General features: G+C 36.2%; 1 pseudogene; it reads left to right on the forward strand.

The window, feature by feature from the left end:
• Positions 1–51: 51 nt before the first annotated feature.
• Positions 52–12,401, forward strand: LOC149820651 (universal stress protein PHOS32-like; annotated as a pseudogene).
• Positions 12,402–12,654: the final 253 nt, after the last annotated feature.

The raw sequence follows: 12,654 nt of genomic DNA on the forward strand, positions 1-12,654 counted from the left end.
TCTTTGTTCATCTCATCTCTATAATTAGATGTTTTGAGAGAGAGAGAGAGAATGGGTGATCACGAGGGTCAGAGGGTTGGGGTAGCTATGGATTTCTCGCCGTTCAACAAGCTGGCAGTGAAGTGGGCTGTGGAGAATCTGGCGAGGAACAACGATCACCTCATCCTCGTCAACGTCCCGCCCACATCCACCGTCTATTACGAAGAAGGAGAGACCCAACTCTGGGAGGCCACCGGCTCACGTAATTCCTTTCTCTATATATCTTGTTGGTGATGATATTTGATGGGTAATTGCTCTCTCTCTCTCTCTCTCTCTCTCTTGTTGGTGATGATCTTTGGCATGCCCAGGATCTTGGAGACTTCTCCATTCCTTTTCATGAGATGAATTGTGACTTCATGCGCAAGATTCAAAAGAAAGAAATTGCAGAGGCTTTGAAGAAAATGCAATCCAGAAAGACAGTTGGCTCGGATGGTATACCTATCGAGGCTTGGAAATGCTTGAGTGAGAAAGGTTTAGTATGGTTGGCAATTAATAAGATTTGGCGGACAAATAAGATGCCTAATGAGTGAAGGAAGAGTACTTTTGTGCCTAAGAATAAGGGTGATATACAAGATTACACAAACTATCGTGGTATAAAACTCATGAGTCATACTATGAAACTTTGGGAAAGGGTGATTGAGTATAGGTTGAGGAAGGTTGCCATGATATCGGAGAATCAATTTGGTTTTATGCCTAGAAGATCAACTATGGAAGCTATACATCTTCTTAGATAACTTATTGAGAGATATAGAGAGGGGAACAAAGATTTGCATATGGTTTTTATTGATTTGGAGAAGGCATACGATAGAGTACCTAGGGATGTTCTCTGGTGGACAATGATGAAGAAAGGTATCTCGCTCAAGTACATTAGTATAATTAAAGATATGTACGAAGGAGTAGTAACCAATGTCCACACTTGTGGAGGAGTGACAAACAATTTTCCTATAACGGTTGGGTTACATCAAGGATATGCATTAAGCCCTTTCCTTTTTGCTATAGTGATAGATGAACTTACGAGATCAATTCAAGAAAATGTGCCGTGGTGTATGTTTGCTGATGATATTGTTTTGATTGATGAGTCTAGAGCTGGGGTTAATGCTAAGTTAGAATTATGGAGACAGACTTTGGAAGCAAGAGGTTTTACGTTGAGTAAGAGTAAGACAAAATATATGGAATATCGGTTTAGTAAGCAACGAAGTAGTGATGAGAGTGTAGTGAAGCTTGGTGAGCAAGAAATAGCGGTGGATGACTGTTTCAAATATTTGGGATCTATCATTCAAAAGAATGGAGAAATTGATGGAGATGTAAATCATAGGATTAAGGTTGGGTGGATGAAATGGAAAAGTGCAACTGGAGTGTTGTGCAATTGTAGAATGCCATTGCAATTGAAGGGAAAGTTTTATAGGCCGACAATTAGACCCACTTTACTATATGGTACGGAATGTTGGGCTACCAAGAGAGATCATTTTCAAAAAATGAGTGTAACTGAGATGCGTATGCTTCGATGGATGTGTGGAAAGACACTAAAAGATAAGATTCAGAACGAGAAAATACGTAAGAAGGTAGGTGTTGCATCCATTGAAAATAAGATGAGTGAGAATCATTTACGATGGTTTGGGCATATTCGGCGAAGGCCTAATGATACTCCGTTAGAAGGATGGAGAAATGGAAAAATATATTAGCTAAAAGAGGTCGGGGTAGGCCTAAGAAGACTTGGATGGAGATGATAAGAAAGGATATGAATGCTTTGAACCTCACCGAGGACATGACATTGGATAGATATGATTGGAGGAGAAGGATTCATGTGAAGGACCCAAAATGATTTTCTTTTTGGTTCATATCGCCGACCCCAATTGTTTGGGATGAAGGTGTTGTTGTTGTTGTTGTCTCTCTCTCTCTCTCGTGTTGGTGATAGTAGTATGATCTTTGATGGGTAACTACAGTTTCTCTCTCTCCCTCTCTCTCTCTCTCTCGTGTTGGTGACAATGGTATCATCTTTGATGGGTAGCCACAGTTTCTCCTCTATCGCTCCCTTGTTTAGGACGGGATGCACTAGTCATTCTCTCTTTTTCACTGTTTTCAGGAGCCAGATCAGGTCATTTGACAAATGATCATGGTTCTTATCTGATGATCCTGGCTGTTGAATCTGCCAGGATCATAACACGTGGCTTGTCACTTGCCCCGCCCAAAACGCTAAACGGCGTCTATGTTGTTACTTTCAAAATTAAAAAAAAAGTTTAAAAAAGGGGAAAGTCCATTGACTTCTCTCTCTCTCCAACCGCATTCCCTCTGCAAGTTGTTGATTCCTGTTTTGGGCATTTTTTCAAAAAAGTTGTTGATTCCTTCGTGTTCAAGCAGTGGTTGGAAAACTTGCAAGCTTGAGGGAGGTGCTTATTCAGGATTGTACGTGAAAATCCATGAGGGGGTAATGAAGATTTACCATTTGGAAGAAAAGAAGACGATCTAGTAAATTAGTGTACTTTGCATCCATCATGGTAATCTATTCTTTCAACATCATCCAAGCACATCAGAAAGTCACTGAAACATGAAGTTAAATGTCACACACACACAGATATATATATATATATATGTATATATATATATATATATATATAAAATTCAACTGAGGGATATGGCTCCCTTCCTTTCATTGATGGTAATTAGTTACAATAATTTACATTGCAGAGGGACAAAAAAACAGACAAACCCCTATCCTCAGTAACATTTTGCAGGTGATTGTGCAAGGGCCTTTCTTAGAGAATCAATCTCTAAAATAACTGCATCGTCGAAGAGCTTTGAAAAGATGCTCTTCTCCTGTTGTTCCTTACGGCTTTAATCCAGGCCAGCCAACTTTTGTTGGTGTTAAAGTAAACAATAGAAGTAAGTTGATGGTCAATATTTAAACAGTATAGATCAAAAAGAAAGTTAACAGCCTGGCTTCAGTTACACAGTTACGCAGTTTCAAAGCTCTAACAGAAGTTGTTAATGGAACCTGCTGGAAGCTCTATGACAGCCGTTCATTTAATTTTTTTGTACCTTTTTCTGTTAGTAACACTTATATAAATATCTAGCAAGCATAAGAGAAATAGATAGAGAAGTCTGCATATTTTTCGTTGTTTTCATGTCCATTGCTTTATTTTTACTTTTCTTCACATGGTATCAGAGCGTTGGTATTGATCCTGAGTTTCTTCATCATGGCCAACTCTCAAACACAAGTTTCTTCAGAAGCATTTACTGAGTTGAATTATGGATTCATTAATCCATATTTTCTACATCATAGTGATAACTCAAGTACTGTTCTTGTTTCTCATCTCTTGACATAAGAAAATTATGTGACTTGGAGTCACTAGATGGCAATGGCTCTTGTAGCCAAAAATAAATTTTCATTTGTAGATGGTACTCTTCCTCTACCTGAAAGTACTTCTATGGATTATATTTTCTGGTTACGATGTAACACTATGGTATTATCATGGGTCATAAACTCATTGGTTAAAGAAATCAGAGATAGTGTAATCTACGCAACTACAGCTAGAAAAGTCTGGTTAGACTTAAAAGAAAGATACTCACATAGCTTAGCACCAAGAAAATATCAAATCAAAACAGCCATCTGCAGACTTACTCAAGGAACCATGCCTGTGGTTGCTTATTATACTAAGATGAAAGCATACTGGGATGAACTATCTTCTTATGATGTTCTACCGACATGTTTGTGTGGTGTACTAAAAAAGGTTGCAAAGAATCAACAAGAAGATTGTATGATGCAGTTCTTGATGGGTCTTAATGAGTCTTATGATACAATTAGAGGCCAAATATTTCTTTATGATCCCTTGCCTTCTGTCAGCAAAGTTTACTCTCTTGTTCTTCTGTAGTTGAGCATGTAAGTCTGGCTGCAGTTAATACAGAAACTCAAAATTTCAAAGGCAAGAACTCAAGAAAACAACAATATTATTGTTCTTATTGTCGTATTACTGGACATTCCCGTGAACGTTGTTTTAAACTAAACGGCTATCCACCAAACTTCAAGAATGCTGCAAAAACAAAAATTGAAAAATCAATCAGTAGTGTTAACTCTATTGAAGGTAATGGTGAGCATCCAGGTTCTCAAAACGTCTCTACTGCTATGCAATCTAAAGACTCCATCAAAGATTCTGTTCTCTCCTTCATTGCTGAGGAATATTCTCAACTCAAAGAGCTTCTCAAAGACAGGTCACTTTGTTCATCCTCTTCCTTTTCACAAGCAAATTTTGCTGGTATGACAATACTTCAACCTAATCTCTGGATAATTGATAATGGTGCTAGTCACCATATGTGCTCCTCATTGAATTTCATGTCTAAAATTGTTTAGTTAAACTCTGTCTTTCCAATTCGTTTACCAAATAACAAAGTTGTTAATGCTACACATATTGGAGAAGTCACTCTTTCTTCTTCAATGACTCTTCAAAATGTCTATTATGTTTCTGATTTCAAATACAATCTCATCTCTATAAGTCAATTAACAAATCAAAGTTATTGTAATATTCTTTTTTTCTCTTCTGGTTGCTTGTTGCAAGACCCGAACTCCAAGATGATGATTGGAGCAGGTGATTTAAAAGGTGGACTCTACATTTTCAGAACTGAAAATCCAAATACCTTTGTTGTAAACAAGTCTGTTGTCATGAATACCACTATGAATCAATCTGTTCCTGAGAAAACCATCATGAACCATTCTGAAATTTGGCATTTACGTCTTGGACCTCCTTCTTCAATAATAGGGAAGTTGTTTTCTACATATGAATCAAACATTAAGATGATAAATCAGTTTTGTGATGTCTGCAGAATGTCAAAACAGTCGCGATTGTCTTTTCCTTCAAGTAATAACAAGACAGAATTTGCCTTTGAACTTTTATATTGTGATGTGTGGGGTCCTTATTCACAAGCTTCAAATTCAAGAGCACATTACTTTCTTACTTTAGTTGATGATTTTACTAAGGCTATTTGGACTTAATGAAACACAAAAGTGAAACTTGTTACTTACTTAAAACTTTTATAATAATGGTAAAAAATCAGTATAATACTAGTGTTAAAAAAATAAGAACGGATAATGGCACATAATTTTTTACAAATGAACTGAAATTTTTCCTCACTCAAAAAGGCATCGTGCATGAACATAGTTGCTTCTACACACCACAAAAAAATGGTGTGGTGGAAAGGAAGCATCGTCACATTATTAATGTAGCACGATCATTAAGATTTCAATATGAAATTCCATTGAAATTTTGGGATGAGTGTATATCAACTGCTACTTATCTAATCAATCGAACACCTACAGAATTATTACAAGGAATAACTCCTTATGAAAAGCTTTTTCATAAGAAACCAAATTACTCTCATCTAAAAGTCTTTGGTTGTCTTTGTTATGCTACCAATTTAACTTTAAGTTCAAAATTTGATTCAAGAGCCCACAAATGTGTCTTCCTAGGCTATTCTTTTGAACAAAAGGCCTATAAAGTTTATAATATTGAAACCAAAAAGATCTATTCTAGTCGTGATGTTGTTTTCAATGAATGTATTTTTCCTTTTAAAAATACTAATCATAATACTGCTTCATCATGTGTTTTTCCTTTACCTATTGATGATCATTCTAGAGAAGAATCTGACCATTGGATTGAAGAGTGTCAAATTCAGGTTCCATGTCCTTCAAAACATGTATGTGAACAATCTGTTTCAAATTCACAACCAGATTCCAATCAAACTAGTTTCCAGTTGAATACAGAACAAAATTCCTTAACCAATGATCAATCCACTTCTGAGTTGTCTGATAAAACCTTGAATCTTGAAACAGCCATTGTTCCTATTATACAACCAATTGACCAACTCGGAAGATCGCTTCGGAAGCCTAAACCTTCAATCTTGTTAAAAAAATTACTATGGAAGTACTGCACATAAATCACCAGTTTCAACATCACTTGGAGGAGGTCATACAACAAGATATCCTTTAGGACAATATCTATCATTCTCAAAGTTTTCTCCTACACATAAAGCTTTTCTTCTAAATATATCTCAACAGACAGAACCTACCTCCTTTCATGAAGCTTCACAGGATCCTAACTGGATTCAAGCGATGCAAGCTGAAATTGCAGCCTTGGAGACAAATGAGACCTGGACACTTGTCCATCCTCCATCAAATGTGACACCTATTGGTTATCGATGGGTTTATCGCATCAAGTACAAGTCTAATGGTAAAATTGAGCACCTTAAAGCGTGTTTGGTTGCAAAAGAATTTGCCCAGGTTTAAGGAGTTGATTATCATGACACTTATGCACCAGTTGCTAAACTTGTCACAGTGCGTTGTCTTTTTGTTGCTGCTGCTAAGCAAAATTGGTTTCTTTATCAAATGGATGTATATAATGCTTTCTTAAATGGTGATCTAGATGAAGATATCTACATGCATTTGTCTCCTGGATATGGTGACAAAGATGAAACTCGTGTATGTAAGCTTCGTAAATTTCTTTATGGTCTTAAGCAGGCACCTTGGAATTGGTTTGCTAAGTTCTCAACAACAATGGTAGCATATGGTTTTCAACAATCTAAAAGTGATTATTCATTGTTTACATTAAAAAAGACCACTCTGTTTATCGTTGTTCTAGTTTATGTTGACGATTTAATCATCGCTGGAAATGATGACCAGCAAATTCATATCTTTAAACAGTATTTGCATAGTAAATTCAAAATGAAGGATTTGGGGCCACTTAAATATTTTCTTGGGATAGAAATAGCCAGGTCTAAACATGGAATTTTTCTATCTCAACGAAAGTATACTTGTGATATCTTAGACAAAGTTGGGTTGCTGAATGCCAAGCCGTCTGAAATTCCTATAGAACAAAGACTTAGCCTGTCGATAAATGATGGTGAACCTATGCATGATGCAAGTGTTTATCGACGACTGATTTATCTCACAATTACTCGTCTAGACATCATGTTTGCAGTGCATAATTTGAGCAGATTTATGCAACGTCCTTCATTGGTGCATTGCAATGTAGCTCTGTGTCTTCTTCGTTATCTCAAACAAAGTCCTGGGCAAGGTATTTTATTTCCAGCAGTTAAAGGCGTTCAACTAACAGCCTATAGTGATGCTGATTAGGCTGCTTGTAAAGATACTCGACGCTCATTTACAGGCTACTGTATTTTTTTAGGAGGTGCATTAATTTCCTGGAAAACTAAAAAGCAAAGTATAGTTTCACGTTCTTCTGCTGAAGCTGAATATCGCGCTCTAGCAAATACTGCATGTGAACTTGTTTGGCTCAAAGCTTTGCTTTCAAATTTACAGATTTCCACTTCTTCAGCTTTACTTTTGTGTGACAACAAATCAGCCCTTCATATTTCAGCTAATCCTATTCTACATGAACGCACCAAGCATGTTGAGATTGACTGTCACCTAGTGCGAGATCTTATTAAAAAAGGGGTTGTTTCTACTCAGTATGTTCATTCTCAGTTGTAGTTAGCTGATTTATTTACCAAACCACTTGCTAAAGAACCATTTTTATTTCTCAAGTCCAAACTGAGCATTTGCTGCATGCTCCAGATTGAGGGAGGCATGTTAAAGTAAACAATAGAAGTAAGCTGATGATCAATATTTAAACAATATAGATATGAAAGAAAGTTAACCTGGCTTCAGTTACACAGTTACGCAGTTTCAAAGCTCTAACAGAAGTTGTTAATGGAACCTGCTGGAAGCTCCATGACAACCGTTCATTTAATTATTCTGTACCTTTTTCTGTTATTAACACTTGTATAAATATCTAGCAAGCATAGAAGTCTGCATATTTTTGATTGTTTTCTTGTCCATTACTCTGTTTTTACTTTTCTTTACAGTTGGCTGTTGCAAACGATATCTCTGAGATGTAATTCTGAATCATATAACAAATCATGTCAAACATTGGATTTTCTCAGAAAATCCTGTCTGTCTGTAGATTCTTGATACACCCCAGCTGATGCCACTTCTCGTTAAGATGCCCATCTCACGTTGCAAGTTTCAAAACCATTGCTTGAACACGAAGAAATCAACATCTTTCCTGCAAAAACACCAAAAAAAAAAGAAACAAGGCCGGAGGAAAATGGGGTTGGGGAGAAATGGGGAAGGTTGCAGAGGGGTTGGAGAGAGAGTCTTTCCCTTTTTTTAATTCTTTTATTTTTTTATTTTGAATTTCAATACTAACAGCATGAACGTCGTTGAGCGTTTTGGGCGGGGCAAGTGACAAGCCATGTGGTATAAATCCTGATAGCACAATTCAACAGCCAGGATCATCAGATGACAACCATGGTAATTTGTCAAATGACTTGATCCGACTCCCCGTTCTCAAGCAGACGGAGAAGATAGAATAGGTATGTCAGTAGACTGGAGGAAAACAGAGCCCCGCTCCACCTCGCCCCATTTAGACTGGGATGGAGGACATGAACCAAAGACGGAGGACATGAACTATATTTACCAAATCTAGTTTTGAGAGTAAAGTTACAAAATAAAGATTTCCTTTATCATTTCCATAAACTACTTTCTCAACATCATTCTCCCAAACAATGTGCACCATGATAGTTTGACCAAATCAACCCAAATCTTCAACTCCTATCCCAGCTGCAATCTTTCAGGCAGAACCTTATTGCTAATTTCTGATGAAAATTTGGTGGGTCATTTAGGGAATACCAATGGGTTGGATCTGAAATAGTTAAATACATGGGTGAGTTGGATCTAGTCAAATTTAGAATCAAAATTTTCAAAACCTTCATCCTAGATCTGACCCATTTGTATCCCTAGGATCATTCTTCCATCCCCACCAACCACACCCCTTTCCTTTCTCTGACTATCAACAACCCATGCTCCCTTTCTTTTCCTTTAATCTAGCCATCCCAATAGAAAAAAAAGGCCAGTGATCATTTGTTTTTTTTACTCGGAGAAACCATTCAACGCCCAAAGACCTAGCTGCGTTGCCTCAGCCTGCTCACTCTGAGGGCTTACCCCTCAAACCAAGGGAGTCACCAAGCTTTGGCTTACTAAGGGAGTGATGCCCATGGGATTTGAACTAGACTGCCCGTACTAGGCCCCATCTCACTACGCCAAATCCCTTGGGTCTGGCCAGAGATCATTTGTTTGTTCAAAGTGATGTTGTCAGAATCGAGTCGAATCCGCTTGAAATGGCCAATTCAGGTTGGATCGGCACAAAATCGATTCACTTCAGGGCTGAATTGGACCGTACCAAAAAATTGCTTGATTCAACCCTGATTTGATCTTAATTGAGGTTGAATCGGCCATTTTATTTTTTTGGTTTTTAAAAACTTTCTAAATGTGAAAAAGTTAAATTGACCAATTCAACTCGAGATTGAAGCTTGAATCGGCTGATGCACTTTTGAAAATCGTTTCAGAAATGGATTCTAACAACATTGCCTTTACCTGTGCATTGTTAGAAACAAAAGTTTGCAGGTTCAAAACCCAATGGTATAGTTGTATAACTGGTAAGGGTCTGCCTAACCCCAGTTTGCCTTAAAAAAAAAAATTTATTACAGTCGTCGTCGTCATCATCATTTTTCTTCTTCACTGTTGTTATCATAGGCGGAGCTAGGGGGGACAGGACTGGGCTGTAGCCCAGTCCTGCCCCCCGAAATAGTTAATTTATTTTTTATTTTTTTGTAAAAGCCCAGTCCTAGCCCAGACCTGATTCCATATGAAATAGATTTTTATTCATTTTTTTAGCCCAGCCCAGCCCTGACTGCAGCAAATAGTTTGATTTGTCCATATGAAATAGTTTTTTATTAATAATTGTAGCCATTTTTATTTTATCTCAAATTTTTTTTTCGGGGGCGCTGCCCCCAAACCACCCCCAACTATCAAACCAGCTTTTTTTCCTACACTCCTGTTTGCCCCCCCCCCCCTCACATGAATCCTAGCTATGCCACTAGTTGTTATAGTCCTCACCATACTGGTTGGGGTTTGTGATGGTACAACTTTCATACCTCTAAGTGAGATCTCCGACCAACATGTTACTAACAAATATGGAATCAAGCCTGACATTGAAACCCTGGATTTGCTCAACTGTGTTGCAAAGCAGAAAGAGGTAACACCATCTTCTCTATGTTTGTGTTGCTTTTGGAATCCGCTGAAACATGACCAAGTTCATGAACTTGCCAATTTCCCAGTAGTAAGATTAATGACAGTTTTGTAGTTCATGGATTTGGTCAAGTTTCATGCGTTTGTCTAATTTCAGTATTACTTAAATCTGAAATATTTCATGTAGAAAATAGAATCATCTCTTGAATTTCATGTCAACAGATTGTGATCATTCTGAAGAATTATTAGGGGGGAGGGGGGGGGGATGCTCGTGAGAAAATATGTGAAGCCATCAATGACATCCCATTGAGTTGTCTTGTGGTTGGAAACAGAGGACTGGGCAAACTGAGAAGGTGATTTTCCTCAAAAAAAAAATTCTAATCACAATTAGCAAAATCCCTTTAATACTCGCCTTTTTCAATGAAATTTTGTAAACTAAAAAGGAAATGAAACTCTATTTTATTTTCAAAATATTTGGAGAAACACTCCTACTTTTGAGAGAGATTTAGATATATGGAAAATCATATCTGGAAAATATTTTCTGAAAAAAACTTAAACATGGTTCTGATTACATTGGATTTCAGGTTAGGATCACATTGAGTATTGAATAAATATATTAAATAAATAAATAGGTTAACATTAGATGAATTTAGCTATATTCAAATGACTAAAATATCCTTAAAAGCTACGTCACCTAAGTATGGGTACGGACAATTTCAAAAAATGTGAGTACAGGGACATGATTATATATATATATATATATATATATATATATTAAATATCACATAAATACAAAATAAACTGAATATAATCTAAATATATATGTTATATCTAAAATATATATTATATACTGAAAATATAATTCTAAATTATAAATTGAGTACAAACTTGTATGTATAGACGGTAAAATGGTGTGTCAAAGTGACAACGTGTGTCACGACACAGGTACGGAGGAAAAAATAGCGTTTGTCCAGGTACCATAGCTTTAAATAATGTCATTTTTTAAAATTGATGGTTACTTTTTTGGTCTTAAGTCTTTTGAAATGGAAGAAAAATAAAAAGTCCAACAACTTTTTCAAAAAAGTAACTTTATAAATCTACCAAAGTTGCCTTTTTGACCTGAAAAACATCTATGCATTTTTAAAAATGCCGCTTTTAAGGGTATTTTAATTATTTTAATATAGTTGAATTCATCTATCATCAAATACAACTAGTTTAATGTTAAATTAACCATATATATATATATATATATATATAGAGAGAGAGAGAGAGAGAGAGAGAACATTTGCTCTTTTGTATTAAAAAAGAAATAAATGCTCATTAGAAAAGCAAATTAAAGTGTCCAACTGCATTTCTTCTTTCAGTTTATGTTGCCATTCATGAGAAATATTAGTAGTAAATTACTAAAATTTGCCCACTGATCTATTTACAAAAATAAGCCCAACTTTTTGGTTCTTACATTTAACCCTAATTGTCTCAAGGATAGAGTTGGCCTTAAAAATAATGAAATTTCTATTTTTCAGTCAGAAAAAATGACTAAGACGATCTCATGTTTCTATAGCACAAGAATATATAGGATGAGTCATGTTATCAATAAATCACCCAGAAAAAGAACTCTTTGTACTTCCCATGGGGTGTTTGAATTGTATTAAGAAAAAAAAAAGGCAGTTGAGGGTATTAAGGGAAAAGTTGGGCGTGTTTTTGTACATGACAAGTTGTGCAGCTTTTTGTTAAGTATTAAAAAAACGGTAATTTATAAAGAGTGCCTAACTCATCAGCTATTTACAAAAAGCCACCTGACTTTTTAGATATTTCAGCTGCTGATCCATTTATGCTTAAAAAAGCTAGGTCCTAAGATCATTCAGCTGATCTTTGTTTACCTAAACAAAATGACTAGAAATGCCCTTAAGAGTAGAAAATGAAATGAATCAAGCAATTGAATATAATATATGAATTCTTAAGAGTTTTTTCATGAATAACTGATAAGTTAGGTCGCTTTTTGTAAATTACACTAAAAAAAGTAGATTAGTTTAATGATTCGATCGCACCTCAAATGGAACCCAGTTCATTAACCTCCAATATTTCTGCAGTTGATAGAAACACTGAAATATTGGAAGCATTTAAGATCATGAACTTGATCACTTTTATTATGATGCCAATGTTGGTAAAGTAATGTGTTTGTTAACTTTCTCTCCCTCTCTCTCATTCCAGAGCTTTCATGGGTGGTGTTAGCAACTATGTGGTGAATGTTATCATCGCAAAATTTTACTTTTGTAAGTCAAACTGACCTTTGAAAAAGATTTTGAAAATAACTCGCCTCCGTTTTAAAATGCGGGATAATTCCGTAGAATGAGACTCGCCTGGCGGTACGAGGTTCAACCGTTCCTGGCGCCTTTACCAGAGGTAATTGAACCAAGGATCAAAAGTGTGCTTTGCTTTGCTCAACTTGTCTAAATCGTGTTCTATTTCCTAAATGCACAAAGAATTAGGCATGTGCTATGAAATTATGAAAATGCAGATTTGAAAACATGATGTTTGCT

This window comes from Nuphar pumila, chromosome 12 (genome assembly GCF_984573655.1).
Source record: "Nuphar pumila chromosome 12, dmNupPumi1.hap1.1, whole genome shotgun sequence".
In the NCBI taxonomy this organism is placed as follows: Eukaryota; Viridiplantae; Streptophyta; class Magnoliopsida; order Nymphaeales; family Nymphaeaceae; genus Nuphar; species Nuphar pumila.